Source organism: Argopecten irradians, chromosome 16 (genome assembly GCF_041381155.1).
Source record: "Argopecten irradians isolate NY chromosome 16, Ai_NY, whole genome shotgun sequence".
Lineage (NCBI taxonomy): Eukaryota > Metazoa > Mollusca > Bivalvia > Pectinida > Pectinidae > Argopecten > Argopecten irradians.
In genome coordinates, this window is record NC_091149.1 from 26,778,197 (window position 1) to 26,795,288 (window position 17,092).

Consider the following 17,092-nt stretch of genomic DNA (forward strand, 5'->3'; position numbering starts at 1 on the left):
ATTTATCAGTTATCATATTTAATGATAATTTGTCGTTCCTATGATTTGATAGCATTTCAAGACCAGTTTTATTGAATTTAAAATAGTTTGATTGAAATCTGTCACTTTCTTTCAAATTCATACTTTTCCCACACATGCACGAATTTTTAGTCTGCTGTGTCTTAAAAATACTCATGTGTATTTCTCGGATATGAGGTTAATTGACAGATGATGCAGATCACGGTATAAAACAACACGTAGATATTTTAAAACTGAAATCTAATTCTTCACATTTCTAGTAAGAAAGAATAACGGAATAGAGTCCCCAAATCTATCGATTTTTTAAAACTAAATAAAGAACATGTACGGTTTGGGCCCTTATTGGCAACCAAATTAATCAAATTTTCAATGTTGTGTTATAAAATTAATCTATTGTATTTGAAATATTAAGTACATCCCTGATTCATCTATGATGGTATTTTTTTTCTATTATTTCCTCTCTAGTTGCCATGGTAACCATTTAACTCAACACCTAGTCCTTATGACTTTTATTTGTTTAGTACAATATACTCTTATGTCCATAGGCACACTGGCGAAACTCAATGCCTGTACAGTATATATAGATAATTCAGTTTGATTCTTTATTTCTCTGGGGCTTTAAGTTCATCAGAACATTGAATATAAACAGATTATTTATAGACCAATAGACACTATTGTATTTATTTTCAATTAAGAACTAAGTTGTAATATAAGAATTCATCGCGTGATTAAAATTATTTTGGACAAAATCCACTACAATTCATATCCTTTATTCGGATTGAAAACATGCAGTTCTGAAAGACTGCATGTTAAAGCCGTTATATGATTCAACAATGATAACGACAAAGAGACGATCAGTTTTAGGTAATTATGGAATTGTATTAGTTTGACTACGTGTACATTGAAATGCAATCTCATATTAAGATCTGCCCTTGTATACCCCAAACCCCACCAGACCTATTATATACGAAATAGTCCTCTCAAACATCAAGATAATACACACCGTTGTATGTAATGTTCAACAATACGGTACGATTTAAACCATTGTAGAACACTGCTTGCTTCTCTCATACCTATGGGTGCAATATCGGTGTATTCCATAAATACACCCATTTCGCCTCTGATTGTATCTCATGGCTACCATGTGACGTCACTGCGTAAACAATGAGTTAAACATATCATGTAAACTTGTAACAAAACGTCGATGTGTGAAAAAAACCTTTCATGTGTGGATATTGTGGCTATGAAGGTTCAGAATAGTCTACCCTAGGGATCACAAAATGTTATAAAACCCCTGGCCACCTCTGATGTAACTTCATTGTGTGACAATTGGGAAGAATATCCTTATCATTTGTATACATACCATCTGAAAAGAGTATTTTATAATTATAAAAGACTCTGAATATAACATATACAAGACATGTATGAGGATGTGTATAAATCCCATAGCGGATTGATAAAACTTTTAAATGGTAATACAATTAATATCCTACTATAAATAGTAACAGATTGTGGGTGATGGTTTGTTTTTTATTCTTAATGCATAGACTGAAAACGATATAAAGTGCATTTTATAATATCAACCTGGGGTTGTATAGGAATCAAATAGGGAGGATATTCAAATTACACAAGAACATATAATTATGAGCTTAATCATTATCTACTCAACATCAATCGCCAGTCTTATCTAGGACAAAACCCTCAAAAGATACATGTAATCTATTTTAAATTTGAGTTAATGCATATTAGTAACATTTCAAATATTTCGTAAAAGAACTTAATACTAATGTAACTATCTTCTTTGAATAATACACCTATAACGGTCTAGTTTTTCATTTCAGAATATTTTATTGTCAGATGTTACATACAATCGGAATTGGGCAACAGGCAACATGCCTTTACACGCCCTCTCCTTACATATTAACAGTACATACAAATTAATATTGATATATACATAAATAATCTGAATTGCTTTATTTAGTTAATGATGATGATTTCCTAAACATCAAGCTAGATATTGATAAACATCATATACAAAATGTCTCCTACTTCATATCATTACAAATAGAAAAAAAAAATGATTTGACAAGATATTCAACGAATTCAACGGAATTTATTCAATAAAATCAGCGAAATCTACTGGTATCTCTGACAAAGCACTGAACTTTATCCAATATAGCTTTGTTAATGTTTATATCGTGTCTTTCAGAGCCTTGCAAAAATGTTTGTGTTGTCAGTGGTATATCATTGTCAGGTTCCAAGAGTTAAAAAGGAGCCGTCTAGGGTTGACGTATAAAGGACAGTATAGAAAATCTTCGTTTTGAAATCCACACAGGCAGACCGGACTGTCACTGAGATGAGAATTAAAGATATCCGTATTAAGGTTACTAGCAAAATTTCTCAACTGACATAATAAAATATTTGACATACGATCACCATCATATTTGAAAATACATTGAGCTCTCTTATCAAAAATATATGTATTTACTGTAAAACTTTTGATGGATCTAACAGATGACATTGTAGGAAATGGACAGGACGGATCGTTCCACTCGGTCATGATAGACGGGAAAAAGCTGTTTTTATATAACTGGGTTCTAGCTGCAGGAACATTAAATAATCTGTTATGTCGGAAATTGTAATTATCACTAATATTTAAAGAGGGTTGTAATTATTCATAAATATGAGAGGGACAATTGTTATTAAATATATCGAAAAAAGTTATATTTCGATGTAGATGTCTTCGTTTAATAAGTGGTAATAGGCCAGATTCTTTATAAATTATAGCATGACTTGTTCCCCTTCTTAAACCAGTTATAATACGTGCTGCTTCAAGCTGAATTGACTCCAAAATATCACACTCAGATTGGTTGCAATTAGACCATACTATATTAGAATACTCGAGAATGGGTCGAATAAAGGAAGTATAAATAGTTTGAAGTGATTTTCTATCAAGTTTGAATTTCAGTAATCTGAGTATATTTATTCTTTTGTATGCTTTCTCATATATATAATTTATATGGGTAGACCAATTTGCCATTGAATTGAAATAAACTCCTAAGTGCTTATGATTGGTAATATTATTAATTTTTGTATTGTTGAAAAATAAATCAGGAATTAATATTTGGGAGTCAACTCGCCTTGAGAAAAGAAGAGATACAGTTTTATCAGGATTAAAAAGTATGCCCAATTTTTCAGCCCACAAAGATATTTTTCTCATATCATTATTAAGAATTTCGGCAGATTCCTGTCTATTTCCTTCATTGAGACTTATTAAGGAAGTATCGTCAGCAAACAATTTAACATTAGAAGAAATATCATCACCAATATCATTAATATACAATAGAAAGAGATATGGTCCCAGGACAGATCCCTGTGGTACCCCCGCCTGTATGGATTTAAAAGTAGATTTGAATCCATCAAAGACCACTCTCTGTCTCCTATTCTTCAAATAAGATGAAAACCATGTCAACATATTACCTTCGATTCCATATTTTTTAAGCTTATATATTAAAAGACACGATCAAAAGCTTTGCTTATATCACAAAATATCATTCTCGCTTCTTTGCCATTATCCAAATGTTTTACAATTGTGTCATATATAGCTAATAGTTGATAGGTTGTTGAATTTTTAGGTAAAAATCCTGATTGGTGTTTGGAGATTATGTTATGTCTGGAAAGGTAGTTAAAAAGATTTTTAAACACAATTTTTTCCACAATTTTGCTTAAAATAGGAGTCACAGAAATAGGTCTATAATTAGATGGATCACTTCGTAAACCTTTACCTTTATATATGGGTGTAACATTGGCATTTTTCCACACATCAGGAAGCATACCAGATGATATAGAATTATTAAATATTACATGAAGAGGTTTTATAATTGACTGAGAGACACCATTTATCAATTGAGGAGGAATAGTATCAGGGCCTGAAGTTTTATTGGTGTTGAGAAGATGAAGTTGATCAATTATGTCTTGTTCTGTAATGTCGAAAGTTGAAAATGTATGCTGTGGCTGAGGACTGTCAGGAGGTAAATCGTCAACATTCTTATTAGAAACAGATATAGATGTAAAATATTCATTGAATGATTCAGCTTTGTCGATAGGATGTAGTTTTAGATCACCATTAATAATCAGAGGAGCGTCGGTTTCATTTTTGTTATTAAGATTCATAACTGACTTCGCTATTCGCCACCATTTACCAGGCGGTATAGATTTATCAATTAAAGAGGACTGAAGTTTAGATAGATATTTTTCTTTTGCATCACGGATTGAAGAAATAACCTGATTCCGAATGGTTCTAAATTTGTTCCATGAGGTAGGAGTGTTATATAATTTGGCTTTAGAATGTTGACGATTTCTTCTACGTATCATTACTCGTATATCATTTGTCATCCAAATTTTATCATTGGGTTTGATAGTTACTGTTTTATGAGGTACAAATATGTCAATAGCTGCTAGGATTTTATCAGTTAACATATAATTCATATTATCAATACTTCCTTGTAGTTCGACAGCCCAATCAATAGAACGAAGATATTCATTTGCCCCATCATAGTCTGCATTATTAAAGTATAAGAGAGTCTTTTTGTATGCAGGATGGAGTATGTACAGTGGTATTAGTCGTTAAATTAGTATTATTAGTGATAATTACATCTAATGATTTTGAAGAAAACGAAGTAATCCTAGTAGGTTCAGAAACAGTATTTTCTAATCCGTATTTTAGTAAAAATCTGTGAAGATGTGAATTAGGAGTAAGATTTAACATATCCTGATTTATATCACCTACAAGAATAACGTCTTTTTGTGTGTCTATAACTTTATTAATATTATTATCAAGTAGGTCCCAGTAATTAACTAAGGAATTAGGGGTCGATATAAACAGCCAAGTAGAACAGTTTTATTATGTGTTGTGATTTCAGACCATATCAATTCAAGATTATTACATTCAAGATCTAACCTACGTCTAATGTTGATGTTAGTTTTAGCGTATATAAGTACACCACCACCGTTGTTATCTCTATCCCTCCTTAATACATGACCATTAGTGCTCTAATGCAATATCAATATCGGATATGGTAGTACCGAGGTGTGTCTCGGATATGCATAATATGTCAAAATCAGAATATTCGGCTTCAAGGATGTGGAGCTTATTACGCAATGAACATATATTTATGTGACATAAAGATTTATTTTCTAGCTGAATGTTTTGGTTCGGGCCTGGATTTGGATGGATTTCACCACATAATAGAAGGATGCAAAATCACATAATAGTACACTTTATATACGCGAAAGATGTGTTCAGTGAGGTGTCAGAGATAATAATGTTTTGAGAATTGCCATCTACCACCGCTCCCATACCAAGGATATAATTCAAAGCAGTGAGTGGGGGATAAGTCCTGATACTGGAGCAGTGGTGAATGACAATCGTAGCAAAGGTATGTCAAGGAGACATATATTTAGAATTCATAAGTAAATCATTTGTATTACTGTTAACATTCTGAACAACAAGTTGATCGAGGTGACTTGAATATTTCATTAACAAAACAGTGCGTATAAACACAAACATATATACAAAGAAAAAAAGCATTATTTACAAAGCAAAAAGGATCCAACATGTTATATGTATTTTTTTATTTTTAGATAACGTCCAGCAGATAATAAAGACTATATAGGGGTCTAGTTCATTCAAACTATGCTGTACGTTTAAGCTTTGAGAGGAGTAACATTTGTATTGCCTATACACATTTATTAACATATGCAAAGCTAAAAACCATGATGACCTAGACTTAAAGTTGTTTATACAGGGGTATGTTATTCACAGCTGTAGAGGAAGACACTGGTCTGATATAATGTGAAATCTCTGAAATCTGAAATGTCTCAGATATTTTTGAAATATTGATTAACAACTAAAAATGATTGTTTTCCTTTATATCTGTATATTCCTCATAACACATACAACCACTTACCTGTTCCCTATTAACTCTAAAAGTCAGCTTGCGCACCTTAACAACAATTCCGGCAGTACACGGCAATACACATTAATATACTTTTAATGACCATGTCGGTGCAGCGGTGTTTGTTATACACACAGAGCTGATTTAAATAACAACAGACCCAATGGCTGCATACATGGGTTCAGTAATATGCCGCAATAGTGATCGGGGCAGCGGAATCTATTGATTGTTTGTTTGATTAAATGCACGTCCTATTAACAGTTTGGTCATATAAAGACGGCCTCCAATATATGCGTTGTGTAGCGTGTATGACTGGTGTGGTACGTGTTTTGGGAGACTGCGGTATGTTATTGTTGTGCGTTCATGTATAGTGAATATAGTGGAATGAAAATTAATTGCCCTATTTATAGCAGACACGGGTGAATGGATCTACTGATTTCTATAGGATATGGGACGAATACTCTCTCGGGTTCGGAAACCTGAATCATGAATTCTGGCTAGGTAAGGCATCTTGACATATATTTAATTTATTTAACTATTTGTTCATAAGTCATGAATGTATTTGTTTCACAAATCAGAAATAAACATTTGTCTTCTCAGTGACATTTACTAGAATTGGTTCCTTAAGATCACCGTATCGATCCAGTCATGAATCAATTCTTTTCTTTAAAGCCCAATTTATAAAAATATTAGGTATGCATATTAAATCATCTCGCCTCTCGCCAACATTATCATAAAAAAGGGTCACATAACGGGTGATTTTTGGTTATAGAATTTATTTTGCACGATTGAGTTATTTCAAAGCTGCAAAAGACGTTTAATATATTTTTTTTTTTTCTTACAATAGTCTGATAAAACGTCTTATAATCCTATGGTTTATTATATGAAATCATACATTCTCTATGAAGCGTATGAAGCGCAATATCCATTTTCTCATTAGTTTGACATGCATTCCACGAACAGAATAAACATCTCTTTAAAAAATATCTATTAACTCGCTTTAATTTTTGCATAAATACATCAAGTATAACCGTCTAAAAGGTCTCATTATATATAAATTTGAAAAAATAAATGATGTCAGCTAAGTTACTGTAAATGTAACCATTTTAATGTAGCGCGATTTTAAACATGACGGACAATGATGATTTAGCATTATAACCATTCGTGGCTATAAAAATGATATACAAAAAAAAAAAAAAAAAAAAACAACATAAACATTTTAACGAAGTTATTCTCTAAAAAATCGCCAAAATGATAAAAGTCAAATTTTAGCGCGAATGTAAATTGTCAATTATGCTTCTTTAGCGCGGATGTATTTGCGCAAATCGGTTCTATACCGAAAATGTATTTTACAAATGTTAGCGTTGTACGTCGATCATCGCTTCAAAGGGTCAAAAGCTCTAAAATAAAGCTATTGCTGAAATAGCTACGTTATCAGTAACGTAAACACTTTTGTTTGTATTGTAAGGAAACCAGTACCTACACCACCTTACGTCGTCGGATTGGTACTCCTTGAGGATATATGTCGAAGATTTTGAAAATGAGACTCGCTTTGCCAACTACAATGTATTTACCGTCGCAAATGCTGAAGATGGATATAGACTTTTTGTAACTGGATACACAGGAGACGCAGGTGAGTTGCTTTCATTTATTTATGTAATATGTTCTATGAAAAGAGCAAGAATTCTACTATACAAGAAGACACAACCATAAACTTACAAGTCTCCATAAAAACACGCACCTCTCACATGACACACGCAAGACACCATGTAATACACGAAAGGCCGTCCTTAAATGATCCTGGCTGTTAATATGACGTAAAATATAATAAACTAAATCAAACACAAAAACTGATATGTGAAGTAAAGGGTTTATTTATATATCTATCATTTTATTATTTTATTTTGAAAACACATATATCATATGGTGTTGTGTATGGGTCAAGGAAAGTAATATCAACAATTGTTGACAGTTATAGTAGACATAGGTTTTTAGAATACGAATTACACCAAATGGTAAATATAGGGCAAACAAGTAATTCTAACAGTGGGAACAAAAGATTGTCGAATATCCGAGGCGATCTGTCCTTTTGTCAAGACACAAAAAAGAACAAATAAAATGACATTTCAAAGACGATCAAGTACACTTGAGGAGTGAAATATAGGCAAACAAGTCAAACAGGGGCTAATGCCTTAATTACCTAACATTTTTCCTCTCCTGACTCTAAATATCATGTTGCTCATTTTTAACGGATGGAGTAACATAACTGTACTTGTCATACACGTAGGGCTTTAGTATTGCACTGTGCATGTTCCCGTATGATAAATAATATGGGTTCTGTCCCCTGATTGAGACAAAAGATAGTCCATATAGGTTGTAGTTTCTGCTCCTGCTTAGCGCTGAGCATTGAAGGAATGGAACGAGTGGTTGGCCAATTGTTTGTATAATATGACCGCATGGATGTACTCTCATATGACTCTAATCTGGCGGTATGCTTCAGTGTTATAGCGGTATCAAAAAGTACAAAAGTTTCTCAGTTAATAAGAGACACAAAACGGACATATCGCAATGTTCCAAAACTCGCAAAACACTGTACAAACTCAACATGCCGCATTCACGGGAGGTCGTCCTTTAATAACCCTGTTTGTTATTAAGGAAAGAAGACATTAATAATCAATTACATAATGAGTACGTTATGGAAGTTGGTTGGTTATGTGTATTCCGTTCCTTTGCAAATCAGAGGTATATGACCTTGAGGGTTTTTGATTGTGACGTCAATGTATTGTTGCGCTATCATTCATACTTTTGAAAAGATAAAAAACAGACCAACTCGTCACAAAATAATGAGTCACAAGAATATCTACCAACAAAGAGGATAAGTGCCATGAATGCGTTGATGGTTCTATTCCAATAAGATATGTTTAGAGACATGGATTTAAACACAAATTTACATACCTAAGAAAAAAAAAAAGTGTTTATTTATTGTTACAGGAGTATGTACCTGGTACATCAGCGAGTGGTAATCGTTTTTAGTGCGAAAGGATAAGGACTTGGATACCTGGGTACAAAATGTGCTCAAAAAAAAAATTTTAAAGTTTCACGGTTGCCCTCGGATGGTATAAAGATGTCATAAGTCGGATTCTCAATCGGAAAAATACTTTCCTGGACCGACAACTACATTCGCCAATGGCGTCGTGTTATGTTATCAACTTTAAAGGTCATTTATTATTTCTCTCAAGTCTTCAAAAATGTGATACGAAGAGGTTGGGGTATCTCTACAAGGTGCAACTGCACCAATCCATTAGCTTTAGTTTAGGGATTTGTGGTCAGAGAGAGTCTACACAAGATTGTTGTATGGGACAATACGAGGAAGTGTCATGTATCGTAAATCTAATCATGTTGTTCGACCCAAAAAAATCATTATGTTATGATGCATGTTTTGTTTTTGAGGAATCTAATGCGATAATCTTTGTTAAAAACAAGTAACTCGGGATATATACCTAGTTTTTTGTTTTCTGTTGTTATTTTAACCACACATTTTATCAAAACCAAAATGATATTACCAGTACTTACCAAATATACCTTGAAGTTGGCTCTCATTACGCAAATATTAAGCCCACCTGATCCCTCAATAAGCATGCTGGTCTTTCTATTCTTTTCAAAACATAGCCACACGCCACTGAACACGTATTTACTGTCTCATGGGATTTTTTTCTTACAAATAAATAGATATATCGCTGCTTATCTCAGCTTCGTAATGTTGCACCAAATATATTAACAGCTTACTTTGATCCATAAAGATATTACAGTGTTAACATGTCCCAATACATGTGTTTCTGTTAGTCGTTCGTGATTGAAAAAGGCTAATGATCTCTTTTTACCTTAAAAGTATAGTGCTAACTTTCATACATAAAATGGAATTACACAAAGACGTTAAATGTTTACATGCTTAAGATTGTGTTGTATAATCAGCAGTTGTCGCTTCAACATAAACTCATTCGGTTTCATTCGACTTGTATAATTAGCAGTTGTCGCTTCAACATAAACCATTCGGCTTTCATACGACTTTGTATAATCAGCAGTGTCGCTTCAACATAAACATTCGACTTTAATTTCGACTTGAATAAACAGAAGTGTCGCCTTCAAACATAAACATTCGATTTCATTTCGATCTTGATAATCAGCTGTGTCGCTTAAACATAAACATTCGGCTTTTCTTTCGACTTGTATAATCAGCAGGAGTGTCGCTTCAACATAAACATTCGACATTTCATCTTCGACTTGTATAATCAGCGTGTGCTTCAACTAAACATTCGGCTTTTCATTTCGACTTGTATAATCAGGCAGTGTCGCTTCAACATAAACATACTCGAATTTACATTTCGACTTTATAAAACATCATGTCGCTTCAACAAAAACATACGACTTTCATTCCGACTGTATATCAGCAGTAGACCGCTTCAACATAAACATTCGAACTTTCATTTCGACTTGTATAATCAGGCATGGACGCTTCAACAATAACATTCGACTTTCATTTTCGACTTGAATAATCACAGTGTCGCTTCAACATAAACATTCCGACTTTTCAATTCCGCAGTATAATCAGACCTGTATAATCTTAGGCAGTGTCGCATTCAACATAAACATTCGACATTCATTTCGGCTTGTATAATCAGCAGGTCGCTTCAACATAATAATTGACTTACATTTCGACGACACCTAAATATCCATTATATATATCGATTACACTTTATGTACAATTATATGCTGAGTATGTTATTTGGCTGATAAGGCACAAAGGAAGGATTACAGAGTACATTTAACCAAATATCCTCCATAGAAATATAAAGTTTTAAAGACCAGAATTCTAATCGAACCAACATATCGCATGGTTACTAGCTTGAAACACAACCTCCAAACTGACCATGTATAAATTTCAATGCTTCGTAATACTTAAAGACTTGCATACAACAATGGAATGAAATGATTATTTTCCAATTTCAGACCACGAATACCAAAACAATGACCATATTTTATGTATATAAATGTTACCCATGTTTCAATCGCCACACCCTAATAAATAACAACCCAACAGTTTATGTTTTGAAAGATCCCAAACTACGAAGGAATATGCACACTAACTTTGCTATGTAATAATACCTGGTGTAATTGACTATTAATTAGCAGTACAACTACAAAATCAAACCTGGTATCTATATTTTTTTGAAGTTTTCCTTCCTCAGAGTCATCCTCTATGCCAACTCTAATTGTAATTCAATTTACATTTTCACTGCAGGCCCACAATTGTAACCTTACAAAACGCAGTTTGGCATACATATAGGACCATGAACATCAGAGCGCTTATTGATGACGTCATATATTATTGTGGACGTCACAATTGGTCGGTGCCAGCGATCATGGATGACGGCTTGTTCAAATGGCTGTTCCATCCAAGATGATAATGAACAGTTTATTTTCATTATAGGATAGCAAAATACCTTAGGTGATTATAAGCACACAATTTTAACCAAATTTAACTATGAAGCACAAGCGAACGTCTTTCATATGGCAATTCAATAGGCAAAACTTAACAGAGTCAAATTCAACATAACGTAGTCGCAACAATGATTAGTGCCTCAGTCCAATTTGGCATTTAAAATGGCTATGTAATGCCAACTGAAAATACGTTACTAATGAATAAATGGACAAATCCACTCAGGCAAAATCTTTTAACATAAACAAGAAGCAAAATATGGCATAAATGTATTAGTTCAAAAACTATTCTAAAAGAAACATATAAACTAAAAATCTTGACAAATTCCACTTCATAGTATAAGTATTTAATCTGTTACCGGATGTAATTATAAATCGTTGATCCATACGAATTCAGCAGGTTACCATGTGTGTCGCAGTATATAAACCCCGTAGCCAACGTCACACATGTAAAACAAATGAACTGCATACCCCTAAACCACTGAGGAGTGGATATAAATAATTTTTTAAGACGAGAGCCAATTTCACCAAGAAAGTAAGACACTATAATGTCAGGAGCGATTTAGAGCATTTCATAGACAAATAGTTAGCATAACTCTAACGATAAATGGACGGGGTAGCGGCAACCCAAGATGTTTTCGAACCACCAATGTGGTAATGTGCTGACAGCCGATGCTGAGTTTTGAACACTCCACACGCATTTCGCCGCGCATGGGCTTTTCTTGGCATATCACAGTAAAACGACCTGAATCTAAATTTCCATTAGAACTGGGTTTTTTTCCGATATATGTACAAATTTTAATGTTCTTCTTAGCTCTGAATTTTTTGTATACCTGTCAAATAGATATTTTAATATACTTTTCAAATAGAAAATGTATCACCATATACATCCCTAATTACATTCTGTATATCAAATAAAATAATAAGTATCACACTTATAGTATATGAAAGATATTATTATATTATCGAAATATAAAAATATCAAGTATAAAATAATATACTTATGACACTGACTATAGATTAATATATATACATATTATCACATCAAAATAAAAAAAATAGTCTGGCCCCCTATTCTTGAAATAAACATAAGTCCAAAACTGACTTAACGTTACAATAAGGAGAAAAACTTAAGTTTTTGACTTAAATTAGCACTTTTGTTTCGAAAATCGGAGTCAGGTCTAGAACAATTGTTAGGATCTTTGAGGGTTATTTTCCATAGAAAGAATTGTAACGTCAAGTATTATGACGACATATATACAAAACGGTTTCGCGGGGAAATTTATAAAAGCGGCACAGTCATTGGCCAAACTGAATTATTGGATAAGATATCACTGCGCCACAATTCAATAACTATTTTATTGTAAGTATTTTAAGTGAGGTAAAATCAAAGAAATGTATGCCTAAATTAGTACCTGAGTGAGTTATCTGAATTAAATTATAAAATTTATTCTCAATATATTTTGTGGTAAGGAAGTCATAGACAAAAAAAACGGAAGGACATTATTCATAGATGCGAAGCGTCTATGATTAAGAGTGTCCGTCTGTTTTTTGTTTATAACTTCATAACCACAAAAGATATTGAGAATAATGCTTAAATACACGTGTCAGTTGGATTACTGTGTCAACATACTTATTTAAGCGCAAATGTTAATAACTGTGTGATATGATTTATTAGCGCAATTCGGTGAGTGGTTTAATACCGAAAATATCATTTTTACATGATTAAGCACTTTATATGAATTAGCGCTCCGAGAAGAACCCATAAAGCTCTAAATTAAACAACCGCTTATATAAAAACAAGTACATTTACAGTATATCTAGTACATGTATTACATTATTACATCATCGACATATATATAATAATCCATTATAAAGAAATTCACTTACAATGTATCACATATTATTTCATAATCTGTTTTCTAAAATAATATCTTGTATGACTACGATCAGATGCTAAGTTCATCTTTATTCCTCCAAATTGAAGATTACTATAACTAGAATTTAACATGAACAAAGAAAAAAAAAGCAATAGAAAATTTACAACAATATGTACTCGTTAAGTATAATAACTAAGTAATTATTGAGATTATTCAGCACACCTCCAGTGTTCGCCTGCTTTAGGTGTCTATACCAAAACATGCATTTTTTATCTAATCTCTAAAGGCACTGTTTGATCAAATTATAGGCAAAAATCTTTACCCAACAAGGTGTTACATAAAAACAAAATCTGATTAATTGTGAAGCGACGACATGAATTCGAATCCAAAATTATTCACCAAAAAACACCAGTACTCGTCAAGAATTTCGCTATTTTTATCACAATGCTAAATAATATGGGGTAAAATGATCAAAACTCATGATTAAAAATATTGACATAATTTTATACATATTTGAATTCGTGAGTTTACACATTTCAAAATACAATGTACATTGATTAATTATTTACTGTTTGCTGAATGAATGAACGCTATGACGTTAATTACGTACTAATACCATGATTAATCATCATTTTATCTCATTCAATTTCCGGATAAGACTAGCTAATGCTAGCTTTTAGTTTGGTTTGTCAAGATCAGCAGATGTGTGTCCGCAGGTTTTATATTTTTTTTTTTTTTATAATGAGCGGCAAAGCTATGTGTTATATCGATACAGTACCAAACCCAGGGTTTTGATAGCCGAAGATATTATGTTCGGAACAATCAAAGGTCGGGGAACATTCTATGATGACCATGTCGGTGCAGCGGTGTTTTCTTATACAAGAGGGTAGAAATCAATTATATTTAGCGATGATTTAGACAAACAAGTGATTTAGGAACACCGACTACAAAATGGTAATAAAGTGTACTATGCCACTTTCAGTGCGCACGTGACATAATACGTAATTGTAATTTGTCAACACACCTGAGTTATATTCGTAATTGAGCCCGGACATGCAAATGACACCATCACTTTTTTCAAAAATGACCACCACAACCATCAACGTAGGAGACACTTTTGAAAATGACCTTATTTATTATATTAGAGAACAAGAAGATATTGTTCAAGAACTAGTTTTTTTGTGTGTGTTGAAAGGGGAACATTTTAGCTAATTATTCAATGCAAGTTCCATCCAGCTGTGTTAAATGTGAACGAACACCGCACTACGTATCACGGACGACCGATGCTCCTTCAATAGCTCACATGATGAGCCCTCAGTAAAATGACTGATTTACTGTCTCACAGAACTGAGAAATACTCAAATGACATGATACGAATACAAAGAAGTAATCGGAAAATTCATACAATATCATTAAATTAGTTAATTCGGATAGCACCATGGAGAAAGTTAACGGAGTCGAGAGAACAAAACCCGTGTAATCTTGAAATATAAAACGTTTTGACGGCTTCGGAGGAGTTCGAAGCGAAAACAATATCACCGTTGCTATTCAAGGCGATGAAAAACACATATTATAATTGTTACATTAAATAAATGTTTGTATGTTAAGTGATCATCAGTCTTTCGATAACAGGGTAATAAGTGGAGGTTCCGTGAATTTTCCAGCCACATATATGTTACCAGATTGTAATGTCCTTGTCCAGCGCACCGTTAGAATGACGTCATATTATATATTGAAGTCACAATAAATTCACGTTCAATCTCGCGCAACTTCAATAGTGTCTGCTGCCCCGGTCACTGCTGCGGCATTACAAATATGAATGCAGTCATTGTTACTATATTTAGATTGAGAAGGTGTAAGTCTATCTGATAACAAGCAATAATTTGCCACACACTGTGTATGATCATTGATAGTCTATAGGTGTGCATTGTCGTGTATAGCCGTATATTGCCGGAAGTGCTGTTAAGGACAGAAAGCTTGCCTTTCGAGTAAATAGAGCAAAATAGGTAAGTGCTTTGTGGACATGATATAGAGATAGAGAGTAAAAAGTAATAATAATCACTTTTATTTGCCAATCAATATTACACCACGACAGTAAATGACATACCCCGCTACGAATTAAACAAATTTGAAGGGCTCAGTCATAACGATTTTTAAGTTTTGCATACATCGATAAATGTGAAGAGGCATGACCGTCCATATTAACACCATCAACATACCATACAAATAAGAAAATGATATTTTTTAGTTCTAATATTTGAAATAATACTGTGATAATGCATGGAACCAAATTTTAAAATAGATTACAGGCATTTTTAGATGATCTGGTGCTAAGCTAGACTGATAATTGCTGTTTAAAGTATATATTGTTTAGGCTTATGATGATATTCTTGTCAAATTTGAATACCCTTCCTATTGAATTTCTATACAACCTACATAGTTATTACTGTATATATTCCTATCTATTTTCGATAAGAATAAATCCAGACTAACACCCAGCTACGTGTTTATTTCTAGCCAGCTAATAACTGTGTTATTAAATATTATATCAACCTGCCGTGATATGTATATACACCAACATAAAGATATGTTAGATAAACAATGTGTGTTGTACAAAGATTACATCGTACAGCATTTTAGATTACACACAGTACAGTGAATTGCATATCTGTTTTTTTTTTTTTTTTTTTTTTTTTTTAATTTTGTTTTATTTTCAAACATCGTACATGGTATCCATATCCACTCATCTACACCTCTCCAACATCAATATCTAAAAAATACCCAGTTTTAATGTTTAAGAGATTAAAAGAGCCCGCGGGGAGGTAATGGTGCCGTTATCACTACTGAGCAAAACTATTACACAGGCAAAGTCACTGGATATTAGGCGGACTATGTGATAATAAATGCAAAACCGACATATTTAATCCTTCTGAAACATGATGGTATTTATTTAAGTATAAATTGAATATATTGTAATATTTGTTCTCTTACAGAAGATAGAGAGTTTGATATGGATATTTTAATATCTGGCATTCCCAATGGCCTAAATTCTCTACTTTAGTCGCCAGTATATCGTGAAGTGTGTGGAGACGGGTAGGTATTCTTCACGTATACACTAGGTTTTTCTTCACGTATACCCCAGATATTTCATCACGTATACCCCAGGTTTTCTTCACGTAATACCCCAGGTATTCCTCCTCACGTATACACCAGGTATTCTTCACGTATACCCAGGTATTCTTCATGTATACCCCAGATATTCCTCACGTATAACTCCAGGTATTCTTCACGTATACATGTACCACCAGGTATTCCTCACGTATACACCAGGTATTCCTTACGTATACCCTAAGGTATTCCTCAGGTATTTCTTCTGGGTATTCCTCACGTATACCTCTAGGTATTTCTCACGTATACCTCCATGTATTCCTCACGCATACCCCCAGGTATGCCTCACGTATACCCCCTCCCCCTGTATTTCCTTACGTGTATACCCCAGGTATTCCTCACGTATACACCAGTATTCCTTACGTATACCCCAGGTATTACCTCATGTATATATACCCCAGGTATTCCTCGCGTATACACCAGGTCTTCCTCAAGTATACCCCAGGTTTTCCTCACGTATTTCTCAGGTATTTCCTTTCCTAACCCAGGTATTTCCTCACGTATACCCCAGGTATTCCCTCAGTGAATTTCTCACGTATACCCCAGGTATTCCTCACGTATACCCCAGGTATT

General features: G+C 33.4%; 2 protein-coding genes and 1 pseudogene across 3 annotated transcripts in view; 2 read left to right on the forward strand and 1 right to left on the reverse strand.

The window, feature by feature from the left end:
- The window catches only part of LOC138310280 (uncharacterized), a 37,206-nt gene extending 31,104 nt beyond the window's left edge, over positions 1-6,102 (reverse strand). Inside the window, exon 1 of the mRNA XM_069251417.1 lies at positions 5,988-6,102. The gene's annotated coding sequence lies outside the window, so the exon portion shown is untranslated. The remainder of the gene's footprint in view (positions 1-5,987) is intronic.
- Positions 4,020-9,291, forward strand: LOC138310128 (microfibril-associated glycoprotein 4-like; annotated as a pseudogene).
- Positions 9,292-16,342: 7,051 nt separating this feature from the next.
- LOC138310607 (interferon-induced very large GTPase 1-like) overlaps positions 16,343-17,092 on the forward strand; it is a 30,649-nt gene continuing 29,899 nt past the window's right edge. For both annotated transcript variants that reach the window (XM_069251882.1, XM_069251883.1), the window contains exon 1: positions 16,343-16,444. The gene's annotated coding sequence lies outside the window, so the exon portion shown is untranslated. The remainder of the gene's footprint in view (positions 16,445-17,092) is intronic.